Source organism: Leptodactylus fuscus, chromosome 5 (assembly GCF_031893055.1).
Source record: "Leptodactylus fuscus isolate aLepFus1 chromosome 5, aLepFus1.hap2, whole genome shotgun sequence".
NCBI lineage: Eukaryota > Metazoa > Chordata > Amphibia > Anura > Leptodactylidae > Leptodactylus > Leptodactylus fuscus.
The window spans coordinates 21029970-21044250 of record NC_134269.1 but is presented as its reverse complement, the minus strand read 5'-3'; positions in this window follow the sequence as shown (position 1 = coordinate 21044250).

Genomic DNA, 14281 nt, shown 5'->3' with positions numbered 1-14281 from the left:
AGGTATTACCGCTTCCTGGTCTCGTCCTATAAATTATGTAGATACAGATATTACCGCTTCCTGGTCTCGTCCTATAAATTATGTAGATACAGATATTACTGCTTCCTGGTCTCTTTGTATAAATTATGTAGATACAGATATTACCGCTTTCTGGTCTCGTCCTATAAATTATGTAGATACAGATATTACCGCTTCCTGGTCTCGTCCTATAAATTATGTAGATACAGATATTACCGCTTCCTGGTCTCGTCCTATAAATTATGTAGATACAGATATTACCGCTTCCTGGTCTCGTCCTATAAATTATGTAGATACAGATATTACTGCTTCCTGGTCTCATCCTATAAATTATGTAGTTACAGATTTTACTGCTTTCCAGTCTCATTGTCTAAATAACGTAGGCACAGATATTACTTCTTCCCTATCTCATTCTCTATATCATGTAGATACAGATATTACTTCTTCTGTGTTTCATCCTCTAAATCATGGAAATATTACTATTGTCTTGTCTTATGAAATGATGAAGGTATAGGTAATACTGCATTCCATTATCTTGCTGTGCACAGATAGTACTATATCCTTATCTTATCCTATAAAAGATAAAGTAGAAATAAAAAGACTTCCCTGTAAATGATTTTGTAAGTATAAGAACACTTTGTTCCATCCTGTCGAAGATATAGGTATAATAACATACGTACAATAACATTACCTGTCAGTCGCGGTGCTTTATTAACAACGGGCAAAATTCAACAAGTCAAGCTGAGTTCTCATAAAGCAGAGTGAAGGTCTAGGATTTTAGATCCATAAATCCCAACCAACTAGGAGCAGTAGTGACTATGGACTGTCCAGAAACACCAAACTGACTGGGCAGGTCATAGCACAGGTTCTCAAGTATCTCAAGTATCTCCTGTGGTCATGAGGGTATAGGAGATGAAGCCAATTCTAGTAGCTTGGAGAACTTCTTTTACATCACCTAGGTGCAGATTATATAGGATGTGAAATTGGCCTGATGATCAAAGAAAATTGACATCCCCACTAGCATTTCTCGTGAACTTTTTGAAGGGCCAAAGTGGGGGGGCACAAATCTCTGCGTCTGTTTAAGGTGGAAGACGCCAAGTCATCATATATACGCACCACCGATGGAGCCTCTAGCAAGTATTGGAGCTTATACGTGGCCCTCAGAATTATCTTTTGGATTATGGAACTTCAGGACGATGTTCTTTGGTAAATCGGGGTTGTGTGGCCTTGTAATTGCACAATGGATCCGGTCCATGGTGAAACTAGTGAAGCAGCTGGTACAGAGCTAAACTCACATGGGCCTGGATTGTGTGCCATTGGTGAAGCAGTATTTAAGAGGAGATGGCAAGATCCTCTTCTGAGACTCACTGGATTTGGTGACTTGTAGCCTAGCTTAGTCTTTGACTGTAGATGGCCGTCTCCCAGTCAAAGTCCATTACCCGTCAAAATGTCCGCTATTTATCTCAGTGGGACCTGCTTGTCTCCAGATCAATATCCCAAGGAGAGATGAAAAATGGAGTTCTGACTTTCTTCAGCAGCTGTGCTAATTCTGTTCACCAATGGCCAGTCATACAGTGCCTTGCAAAAGTATTCACACCCCTTGAACTTTTTCACATTTTTTCACCTTACAACCACAAATGTAAATGTATGTTATTGAGATGTTATGTGATAACCAGCACAAAGTAGCAGATAATTGGGAAGTGGAAGGAAAATGATACAAAATGACAAAAATATGAAAAGTGTGATGTGCAAAAGTCTTCAGCCCCCTATTCTTTGTAGAGCCACCTTGCACTGCAATTCCAGCTACAAGTCTTTTGGGGTCTGTCTCTGCCCGCTTTGGGCATCTAGAGACTGAGATTTTTGCCCATTCTTCTTCTTTGCACAATAGCTCAGGCTCAGCCATATTGGATGGAGACGTCTGTGAACAGCAGTTTTCATGTCTTGCCACAGACGCTCAATGGGATTTAGGTCTGGACTGTGACTGGGCCATTCTAACACATGAATATTCTGTGATCTAACCTATCCTCTGTAGCTCTGACTGTATGTTTAAGGTCATTGTCCTGTTGGAAGGTGAATCTCCTTCCCAGTCTCAAGTCTTTTGCAGCCTCCAGCAGGTTTTCTTCAAGGATTGCCCTGTACAGGTAGTCCTCGACTTACGACGTTGATCCGTTCTTGCGCGGCGTCGGTATGGTAGGTTTCCGACTTACGTCGAAATTCGGTTAACGCGTAGGAACGGATCAAACCCCCCCCCCCTTTAAAATAAAACCCTGAAACAGAATGTGAAACTTACCGTACGGTGCAAGGTGGGCGGGCGGGCACTCAGGCCTCCTCTTTCTCCGATGTTCCGTCCTCCTCCTCCGGCGCTCGCAAGCTGATAATGGCCTGGGCGCATGCGCAGTAGCCGTAATAGAAGCATCATGATACTGCGCATGTGCCCTGGCCATTAACAGTTCGCAAGCACCGGAGGAAGTGGTCAGGACATCGGAGGAAGAGGAGTCCTGAATGCCCGCCCGCCCACCCTGCACCGTACGGTAAGTTTCACATTCTGTTTCAGGGTTTTATTTTACAAGCTCACTTGTAACAGCAAGCTGCCAGCATTGATTTTCCACAGGCTAGTCCTTGCTAGCTGGGAGTACTGGCAGTTTTCTGTTACAAGGGAGCTGTCGTAACCACGAAACGTCGTAACCCGAGACCGTCGGAACCCGAGGACTACCTGTATTTCGTTCTGAAGAAAATCCTCCCCCAGCATGATGCTGCCCCCTATGTGTCACAGTGGGGATGGTGTGCTTAGTAGGATGAGCAGTTACTTTTCTGCCACACATAGCACTTTGGCCAAAAAGTTCACCTTTGGTCTGTCCTGACCAGAGCACCTTCTTCCACATGTTTGCTGTGTCTCCTATATGACTTCTTATGTCTTCCTTACAACAATGGTTTTCTTCTTGCCTCTCTTCCATAAAGGCCAGATTTGTGGAGTGCACGACTTATAGTTGTCCTGTGGACAGATTCTCCCACTTGAGCTGTGGATTTCTCCTCCATAGTAACCATGGGCCTCTTGGTGGCTTCTCTGACCATTGCTCTCCTCGCTCGATCTGTTAGTATAGGTGGACGGCCATGTCTTGGTAGGTTTGCAGTTGTAGAATACATTTTCCATTTTTGGATGATGCAGTACTCCTTGAGATATGTTTTTATAATCTAACCCTGCTTTAAACTTCTTCACAATTTTATCTCTGACCTGTCTGGTGAGTTCCTTGGTCTTCATGATGCTGTTTGTTCACTAGTGTTCTCTAATAAATCACTGAGGCCTTCACAGAACAGGGGTATATATATTGGAGACTAAATTACACACAGCTGGACTCTATTAACTCATTAAGTGGCTTCTGTAGGCAATTGTGAGCACTGGATTTTATTTAGAGGTATCAGAGTACAGGGGGCTGAAGACTTTTGCACATGAGACTTTTCAGGTTTTTTTATGTGATTAAAATTTTGAAAACCATTTTCATTCCACTTCATAATTATGTGCTATGTTGTGTTGGTCTCTCACTTAAAAGCTCAATAAAATACATTTCATTTTGTGGTTGTAAGGTGACAAAATATGAAAAAGTTCAATGAAGACTTTTGCAAGCTGCTGTATCAGTGCCTGTTGCTGTCCATAAACATATTCCCGGGATTACATTAAAGTATCCAAAATGTGAACTTTTTTTAAATGGAAATATGACATGGTAAATTTTATGTCGTCATAAATAGAATTAAAAAAGTCATGAAATGATTGTAAGTCAGGTCAATTGTCTATAGAGGCAATAAAAATGTCGTCTATGTATCTCCTCCAGAACGCCAGAACTTTTTGGAAGTTGCGGGACATAGATGTTGGGATATGTAGTTGCCAGGCTGGAGTTCATCATGGTGCATTTCAACTGCAAATTTTGGTTTCAATCACAAAGGGGGAACAACGCACATATCTGGACTGACAGAGGAACTAGGCAGGAACACGGGATCCTCAAGGAAAAAATAACAAAAGTTAATCCTTTAATAGTCCCACAGTGGGAAATTTCAGCATGTTACAGCAGCATAGTAATACAGATACAGGATAATACACAGTAATATATTACAGAAGTAGAAGATATACTAGGAGTCCATAGCAGCTAAGGAACAGAAGAGAAAGAAGGAAGACTTCATAGTCATAATCATTAGTTTCCTGTACGGAGTGATCTTCGCTTGGTCTGATGTAGATTATACAGCCTGGTCGCGGTTGGAAGGAAGGACTTGTGATAGCTCCTTCTCACACTTGGGGTGAAGCAGACGGTCACTTACAGTGCTGCCAAGTTCCATCAAGGTCTCATACATGGGGTGGGATTTGTTCTCCCGCATGGAGGTCACCACGGACAGTGTCCTTCTGTCACCCACCACCTGTACTGGGTCCAGGGGGCTCCCCAAGACGGAGCTGGCCCTTCTGATCAGCCTGTCAAGTCTATTTCTGTCCATGGTTGATATACTGTTCCCCCAGCAGGCCACACCGAAAAAGATGGCTGAAGCAACCACAGAGTTGAAGAAGGCCCTAAGAAGTGTCCCCTGGACTCCGAAGGCCCTCAGCCTCCTGAGCAGGTAGAGTCTGCTGTGGCCCTTTCTGTACAGCGCCTCCAGGTGATCAGCCCAGTCTAGCATGATAACATGATTTACTTTAAACAGTGCCTTGAGTAGAGATGGGCAAATTGGCTCATAATGAGCCGGGTTTGTCTCAAATATTCTAAATTGTTTGGTTTATTGTGAAACCGAGCAAATGAAGATCTGCCTCGGGTAAACTAAAATGGCCACCACATTATACTCTGGGGTCTCTTCTTATCTCTTCATACCCCAAAGTATAATTGGTGGAGGCCCAGGGGAGGTGAAAAAAATAAAAATAACCACTCATACTTACCTTACGTTACCTCTTTTGGGCCATCTTGCTACACGCTTTTCTGTGACTTCATTGGCTCAGGCTTAATGCTGAGGCCTGTGATTGATGTGCTATGTGACCTCTGGTGGACCAATCAAAGGTCTCAGCCATGACCCCCAGAAGAGGGTCAGATGTCACAAGAAAAGTGCCAGAATCTACAAGGAAGCCCAAGAGAGGTAAAGAAAGGTAAGTATGAATGTGTTTTTTTTAATTTTTTTACACCTTCCCTGGGCCTCCATCTATTATACTATGGGATCTGAAGATACCACAGAGTATAATAATGTTACTATTCACTTTGACGTAACTTCAGCTGTATTTGCCTTTGAGAGGTAGAAAGTAGATAGATAGGTTCCTAAGTGGCCTAAGAGCATTCTACACTATGTTTTATAGATAGGTCCCTAGGAGCCCTGACAGTTTTCTACACTATGTTTTATAGATAGGTTCCTAGGAGCCCTGACAGTGTTATACACTATGATTTATAGATAGGTTCCTAGGAGCCCTGACAGTGTTCTACACTATGTTTTATAGATAGGTTCCTAGGAGCCCTGACAGTGTTCTACACTATGTTTTATAGATAGGTTCCTAGGAGCCCTGACAGTGTCCTACACTATGTTTTATAGATAGGTTCCTAGGAGTCCTGACAGTATTCTACACTATGTTTTATAGATAGGTTCCTAGGAGCCCTGACAGTGTTCTACACTATGTTTTATAGATAGGTTCCTAGGAGCCCTGACAGTGTTATACACTATGTTTTATAGATAGGTTCCCAGGATCCCTGACAGTGTTCTACACTATGTTTAATAGATAGGTTCCTAGGAGCCCTGACAGTGTTCTACACTATGTTTTATAGATAGGTTCCTAGGAATCCTAAGAGTGTTATACACTATGTTCTATAGATAGGTTCCTAGGAGCCCTGACAGTGTTCTACACTATGTTTTATAGATAAGTTCCTAGGAGCCCTAAGAGTATTCTACACTATGTTTTATAGATAGGTTCCTAGGAATCCTGACAGTGTTCTACACTATGTTTTATGGATAGTTTCCTAGGAGCCCTGACAGTGTTCTACACTATGATTTATAGATAGGTTCCTAGGAGCCCTGACAGTGTTCTACACTATGTTTTATAGATAGTATCCTAGGAACCCTAAGGGCCCCTTCACACGGAGTAAACGCGCCGCGCATTGTGGCGCGTTTACGGCGCGTGTACGCCGCGTTTTTTTACGGTGCGCGATTACGCCGCGTTAACGCCGCGTTTGCCCTAAGAATATTCTATAGTAAGTATTAAGCTAATTTTAATATGTTTCATACAGAACTTGTTCATCCTAAAGCAAATCAGAGATCCGAGCCACCGAACCCAAACACGACACAAATCTTGAGAGGTATGCCCATCTCTAGTCCTGAGCCTGTTTATTTACAGCAAAATTTGTCCAGACAACTCTTTTAAATAAGTTTTACCACCAAGATAGTTCTAGCATATTATAAGGATATGCCATCATGCCAGTATTCTGAATGGTAGAAATCTGACTGCTGGGACTTCCACCAATCCTGTGACTGGGATGGATCAAGGGCAGCTGTTTTCAGCTCTATCTACTTTATAGTTCTGGTATAAGCAGCTGATCAGTGGGGATGCCGAGTGACAGACCCCCACCAGTCAGATATTGACCAATTTTAAGGATTTTGAAGATAGTTTGAGCAGCCGCTCAGGAGTCGTTGGCCATCGCTTGGGTCCCTGTTACATTTATGCCCTTTTATCTCCACAATCATGTACTTTAGATCGGTCCTTCTCTTTGTACTCTACTCAACCACACCTAAGACTCCTCCAGCATATCACCTCTATGCCCAGTGAACCTTGTTCATGCAAAAATATTCTGTGACTTGTAATACTCCTAAGTTTGATAGTAGAAGAATATGTCTTAATCTGCAAAAAGGATCATAAAAGGGAACATTGGCAGTGCCTTATGTGATAAGTATAGGTATCAGATAAGGATTATTGCACCATCTGTACGTGACACTAGGTGTATAATCGACCCAGTGATTTGGAAGAACATAGTGAACATACATTATTTGTGTCAAACTGCAATCTCGATATCGAGAAAATCCATTTTCAATCCACTTATAAAAGAGATATTGGTGTCCCTGGGGTGTGGGCGCGTCGGTAACAACCTTCTTCAGTGCGAAATATGAGACCCTTTCATACCGGCTCTCACAGGTATCATACAACAGTTTGTTACTACTATAATGGGATCATATCTCCCACTTACAAAATTTGGGATCATCTACTAGACCCATTATATTCTACCTACTCTATATCTCTGGGATACTTATTCCGCCTGGACCTGTATAATATAAGACACGCCACTTTGTCACTGCCTGGTATTTTTTCTATTTTATTTTATACAGTGTCTCAAGTAGAGAAGGGCGAATCAGTTTGTAATGAGCCGGTTTCATCCCGAATATTCCAAATAGTTTTTTTTTGTTTTTTTTTGCGAAACCGAGCAAATAGAGATTTGTCTCGATCTAACTAAAATGGCCGCCACATTATACTGTACTTTGGGGTCTCTTTAGACCCCAGAATATAATAGGTGAAGGCAGGGCCGCCAACAGGCCAGTACTACTGCTACTGGCGTCAGGGGCCCGGCCAAATTTAAAAATGGGGGGGCCTGGTTTTGGCCCGCCACCGTGTGCCAGCCCCCTGGCGCCCGCAGCAGTCATTGTATGTCCTGTTTCAACTCAGATCTGTGTCCAGAGGACGCAGATCTGAGTTGAACACATACGCGGCTGAAGCAAGGAGCTGACACAGGTCAGCTCCTCGCTTCGCCGCTGCGCGCCTCTCTCGCTGACACATATGCGGCTGAAGCGAGGAGCTGACACAGGTCAGCTCCTCGCTTCGCCGCCGGCTACCCGGCAGTGTAGACGCGATGTGATGACGTCACATCGCGTCTACAACTGTGCGCCAGTAAGAGAGAGAGGCACGCAGAGAGCAGCGGGGGAACGAAGGAGAAGGTAAGTGTAACGTGGAACGTGAAACTGGGGGCAGATGAAGGAGAGGACGGCATGACACTGGGGGCAGAGATGGAGAGACATGAATCTGGGGGCAGAGATGGAGAGGACGGCATGACACTGGGGGCAGAGATGGAGGGACATGAATCTGGGGGCAGAGATGGAGGGGACATGAATCTGGGGGCAGAGATGGAGGGGACATGAATCTGGGGACAGAGATGGGGGGACATGAATCTGGGGGCAGAGATGGAGAGGACATGAATCTGGGGGCAGAGATGGAGAGGACGGCATGACACTGGGGGCAGAGATGGAGGGACATGAATCTGGGGGCAGAGATGGAGAGGACGGCATGACACTGGGGGCAGAGATGGAGGGACATGAATCTGGGGGCAGAGATGGAGGGGACATGAATCTGGGGGCAGAGATGGAGGGGACATGAATCTGGGGGCAGAGATGGAGGGGACATGAATCTGGGGGCAGAGATGGAGGGGACATGAATCTGGGGGCAGAGATGGAGGGGACATGAATCTGGGGGCAGAGATGGGGGGCATGAATCTGGGGGCAGAGATGTGGAGACATGAATCTGGGGGCAGAGATGGAGGGACATGAATCTGGGGGCAGAGATGGAGAGGACATGAATCTGGGGGCAGAGATGGAGGGACATGAATCTGGGGGCAGAGATGGAGGGACATGAATCTGGGGGCAGAGATGTGGGGACATGAATCTGTGGGCAGAAATGGAGGGGACATGAATCTGGGGGCAGAGATGGAGGGGACATGAATCTGGGGGAAGAGATGGAGGGGACATGAATCTGGGGCAGAGATGGGGGGACATGAATCTGGGGGCAGAGATGGGGGGACATGAATCTGGGGGCAGAGATGGGGGGACATGAATCTGGGGGCAGAGTTGGGGGGACATGAATCTGGGGGCAGAGATGGGGGGACATGAAACTGGGGGCAGAGATGGAGGGACATGAATCTGGGGGCAGATGAAGGGTGTATATGAAGCTGGGGGAGAGACGGAGGGGGGACATATAATTTAGGACATATAAATTACGGGTGACTGTAGGAGGATTATACAGTGTGCGGGCACATGAAAAATTAATGAGTCAACATAACAGTGGGTGGGGCTACATTTCCCGCGGCGCACAAAAGCGGGTACAGGGGGCAATGGAAAGAAGTTAGAAGGTGGACGGAAGGTGGACGGGGGGGGGGAGGGGATTGTTGTGGACATCGTGTGTGCGACACTGTGGAGAGGGAACTGGGGCAATAATATATAATATATAAGTTTTTAGCTGGAGAATAATAATGATGTAGGCTGATATACTACTAGCATAGCAGCCTGTTTGGGGGTGGGACTTTCACTTTAAAGGAGTGTTCACATTGCGTTTTTGGCCTCCCTTGCCGGGATACGTTGGTAACCAGTCACAATCAGCTCCCCACTTATCCCTGCACGGAGAACTGCAGGGCCCCCCTTTTTTTATTGGCCAGTTCTTTGTGCAGGGATAAGTTGACAGCTGATTCTGACTGGTTACCAACGTATCCCGGCAAGGGAGGCCAAAAACGCAATGTGAATAAGCCCTGAGGATTTATTAAGATGTCTCTTATAGATGGTGTGGGCTCTCTATAGGCGCTGTCACACGTAGCAGATTGTACCTGCAAATAGAATCTGATTAAGCCTTGTAATGCTGCTAAATAAAGGGAAATGTAATACATAATGGGTATGACGCAAAATAAGGTAGTTTTAAAATGGCGGCGGGGGGGGGGGGGGGCAGACACTTAGGCTGTATGGGGCCCCAAAATTCCTGATGGCGGCCCTGTGTGAAGGCCCAGGGAGAGTTAAAAAAAAAAAAAAACACTCATACTTACTTTATGTTACCTCTCTTGAGCCTTCTTACGGTGTCCGGTGCTCTTCTGTGATGTCATTGACCCGTGCTCAATGTTGAGGCCTCAACCATGGCCCCCGGGATGATGATGTCACAGAAGAGTCCCGGATTATCACAAGGATAGTGCCAGATGCCACAAGGAGGCCCAACACAGAATGGAAAGGAAGATGAGTATGAATGTTTTGTTTTTTGTTTTTTTTCGACCTCCCTTGAACCTCCTTCTGTTTTACTCTGGAGTCTGATGAGAACCCAGAGTATAATAATGCCAAGTTTTACTTCAGTTGTGTTTGCCTTAGAGAGCTAGAAACTGAATATACAGGCTCCTGACTGTGTTCTACACTATGTATTATAGATAGGTTCCTAGGAGCCCTGACAGTATTCTACACTATGTTTTATAGATAGGTCCCTAGGAGCCCTGACAGTATTCTACACTATGTTTTATAGATAGGTTCCTAGGAGCCCTGACAGTATTCTACACTATGTTTTATAGATAGGTTCCTAGGAGCCCTGACAGTATTCTACACTATGTATTATAGATAGGTTCCTAGGAGCCCTGACAGTATTCTACACTATGTTTTATAGATAGGTCCCTAGGAGACCTATGAGTGTTCTACACTATGTTTATAGATGGGTTCCTAGGAGCTCTAAGAGTGTCCTATACTATGTTTTTTTTTTTTTTCTTAAACTCTCATTTTATTGGTTTTGGTTGGAAGATGGAGAGAGGAGAGAAGAAGGGGAGGGGCGGGGGGTCAAGGCATTTGAGGGCTTGATATCTTTTAGTTCTGACTGAGATACTGAGACCACTAAAACCTCCGATTTGGTTAAATTGAGCTTATAATTGGATAATTTACCAAATTCTACTAGCAGATCTGTGATAGTCGGTAAACCTGTTCTAGGATTTGAGACCAAGAAGAGGAGGTCATCTGCAAATGCAGCAGTTTTAATGGACTTAGTTCCCAGTGTAATTCCTTCTACCTTAGGGTGAAGCCTGACAGCTTGGAGAAGCGGTTCCAGGAAGAGTATAAATAATGTCGGGGATAAAGGGCAACCCTGGAGTGTTCCATTACTAATGTTGAAATAGGGAGATAAGGTTCCATTAATTTTTAAGCAGGCATGAGGGTTCGAGTATAGGGAGAAGATAACCGAGATGATGGGACGGGAGGGAGGCTTGTATAAAATTCCATTCAACCCTATCAAAGGCCTTCTCGGCGTCTACGCCAAGAAGGACTAACGGGGATTTTCTCTTGCGTGTAAGGGAGATGGTGTGTAGGAGTTTGTGGGAATTATCTTTACCTTCCCTTGATTTAACGAATCCTGCCTGTTCTTCATTCAGCCAAGAAAGTAAAAAGGGTTGAATTCTCAAGGCTAGAAGTGTTGCCCATATTTTAACGTCTAGATTTAATAGAGGTGTGGGGCGATAGCTTCCACATTGTGTTGGGTCTTTGCCTTCTTGAGCGTGATGAAGGCCTCTTGGGACTGCCTAGGTAAATTCCCTCCTTGTAGTAGAGGATTGAAAAGAAGCACTAGTCTGGAGAGGAGAACATTACTTAATTTTCTATAATAGGCAAGGGTGAGACCATCAGGGCCCCGGCTTTTACCAGATGGAAACGTACCAAGAACCTTTTTGATCTCAGCTAGAGTAACTGGGGTCATAAGTGAATCCGCTGAATCGGAAGGGAGGGATGGGAGGTTCAGGGAGGTTAGGAATTTGCCTATTTCAATTGTTCTATCCTTCTTTTCTGCCTCCGTCTCATCTTTTTTGGGATTATATAGTTGTTAGTAGAATTTTTGGAATGATTTTGCAATATTAGGAGTATCAGTATATAAAGTTCCCGCATCGTCTCTAATGGATCGTATAAATGCCTTGTCTTAGGGCATAGGGAGAGGAGCGGTCCCGGACTCCAGAGCCAGCTAAAAGATCCAGAATCTAGAAGCGCCCCTCACCCTTGTTTCACATAAAATAAAACCAAGGCACGATATATGAGAGAGATAAAAAACATGACTGAAAAAACTTACTGGATAACGAAGCAAACTAATAACGTAACGTTTCAAGTCTTTCAGCATCTAAGCTAAACTGAAGAGTGTCTCTAAACTGTAAAATAAAAAAAACTCACGGTCTGTTGCCCGATGAATTGAAAAATAGGCCAAGAACAACTCTAAATGCGACGCATCTTATGTGCAAATTTTTTCACTTTTGACGACTTGTGCCTCTGTTGCAAGGGTTCCGGATCCAAGTCAGGAAGGTCAGGAAACTCCGGTAGTGGAGGTGTTGGTAGCCAGGACTGAATGTCTAGAGGTGGAATGTCCAGCATTGGCCAGAGAGAGCGCAGATCTTCCGGGGTGTGTATAGTAAATCTTCTGCCTCTTATAGTAACTGCTAAGCCAAACGGGTACAGCCACGCATATTTAATATCTTTCTGTCGCAAAACATCAAGTAGTGGCCTCAGGATGCGTCTTTTGGCTAAAATAGAGGGTGCAACGTCTGGAGACAAGGTCACCTGATCTTCTCTTATCTGTATTTTAGGCATAGCTCTGGCTGCGGTTAGGATAGCTGTAGTGTCCTGGAATGATAGCAGCCCGCACACTATATCCCGAGGTGGTTCCCCTTGTTGTGGCTTAGGCTTTAGTGCATGGTGAATGCGTTCTATGATTACTGAATCTGCTTTCTCGGGACCTAGGATGTTCTGGAACAGTTGTGACGCCATTTAAATAAGTCCTCCGTGGAGCTAGACTCAGGCAGGCCTTTTATTCTAATATTGCGTCTTCTAATTCTGTTTTCTTGGTCTTCGACCAATGTAAGAGATCTATCTATGTAATCTTTTTGTAGGTGCAGCGCTGCAGCTACGGAGGAAGAGTGAGTTTTTATAGCTGCGTACCCCGTCTCGAGCTGATGTACTCTCTGGCCTACCCCTTGGACACCATCTTTGATACCAGCTAGCTCCGTGAGTACTGGGGAGAGGGCTTTATGGAGTGCTTTTGGAGAAAGGATCTCCATCAGCTGCACTTTCCAGGTCTGAGTCTTCTGCCTGTTCTGAGTCGAGTCGAGTCTCGTGGAGAGCACCATCTTGGATTTCCGGGCTGGGGAATGAAGCGACTTTCTCCGGAGGAATTTCTGTAAGTCTCCTTGATGCTTGGCTTGTTTTGGAGTCCCGGGGGGATCTAGCCCCTTTTCTCTGCCTGTTCTCACCATTTCACTGGTTAGGAGCGGGATTTCAGCTGTCTAAGACAGAGCTCTAAAATCAAACATCCATCGGTGTGTGCGGTCAGACTCTGCCCCCATACTATGTTTTATAGATAGGTCCCTAGGAGCCCTGACAGTGTTCTACACTATGTTTATAGATAGGTTCCTAGGAGCCCTGACAGTGTCATACACTATGTTTTATAGATAGGTTCCTAGGAGCCCTGACAGTGTTCTACACTATGTTTATAGATAGGTTCCTAGGAGCCCTGACAGTGTCATACACTATGTTTTATAGATAGGTTCCTAGGAGCCCTGACAGTGTTATACACTATGTCATATAGATAGGTTCTTAGGAGCCCTGACAGTATTCTACACTATGTTTATAGATAGGTTCCTAGTAGCCCTGACAGTATTCTACACTATGTATTATAGATAGGCTCCTAGGAGCCCTGACAGCGTTATATACTATGTTTTATAGATGGGTTCCTAGGAGTCCTGACAGTGTTCTACACTATGTTTTATAAATAGGTTCCTAGGAGCCCTGACAGTGTTCTACACTATGTTTTATAGATAGGTTCCTAGGAGCCCTGACATTATTCTACACTATGTTTTACAGATAGGTTCCTAGGAGCCCTGACAGTGTCATACACTATGTTTTATAGATAGGTTCCTAGGAGCCCTGACAGTGTTATACACTATGTCATATAGATAGGTTCTTAGGAGCCCTGACAGTGTCATACACTATGTTTTATAGATAGGTTCCTAGGAGCCCTGACAGTGTTATACACTATGTCATATAGATAGGTTCTTAGGAGCCCTGACAGTGTTCTACACTATGTTTTATAGATAGGCTCCTAGGAGCCCTGACAGTGTTATATACTATGTTTTATAGATGGGTTCCTAGGAGCCCTGACAGTGTTATACACTGTTTTATAGATAGGTTCCTAGGAGCCCTGACAGTGTTCTACACTATGTTTTATAGATAGGTTCCTAGGAGCCCTGACAGTGTCATACACTATGTTTTATAGATAGGTTCCTAGGAGCCCTGACAGTGTTATACACTATGTTTTATAGATAGGTTCCTAGGAGCCCTGACAGTGTTCTACACTATGTTTTATAGATAGGTTCCTAGGAGTCCTGACAGTATTCTACACTATGTATTATAGATAGGCTCCTAGGAGCCCTGACAGTATTCTACACTATGTTTTATAGATAGGTTCCTAGGAGCCCTGACAGTGTTATATACTATGTTTTATAGATGGGTTCCT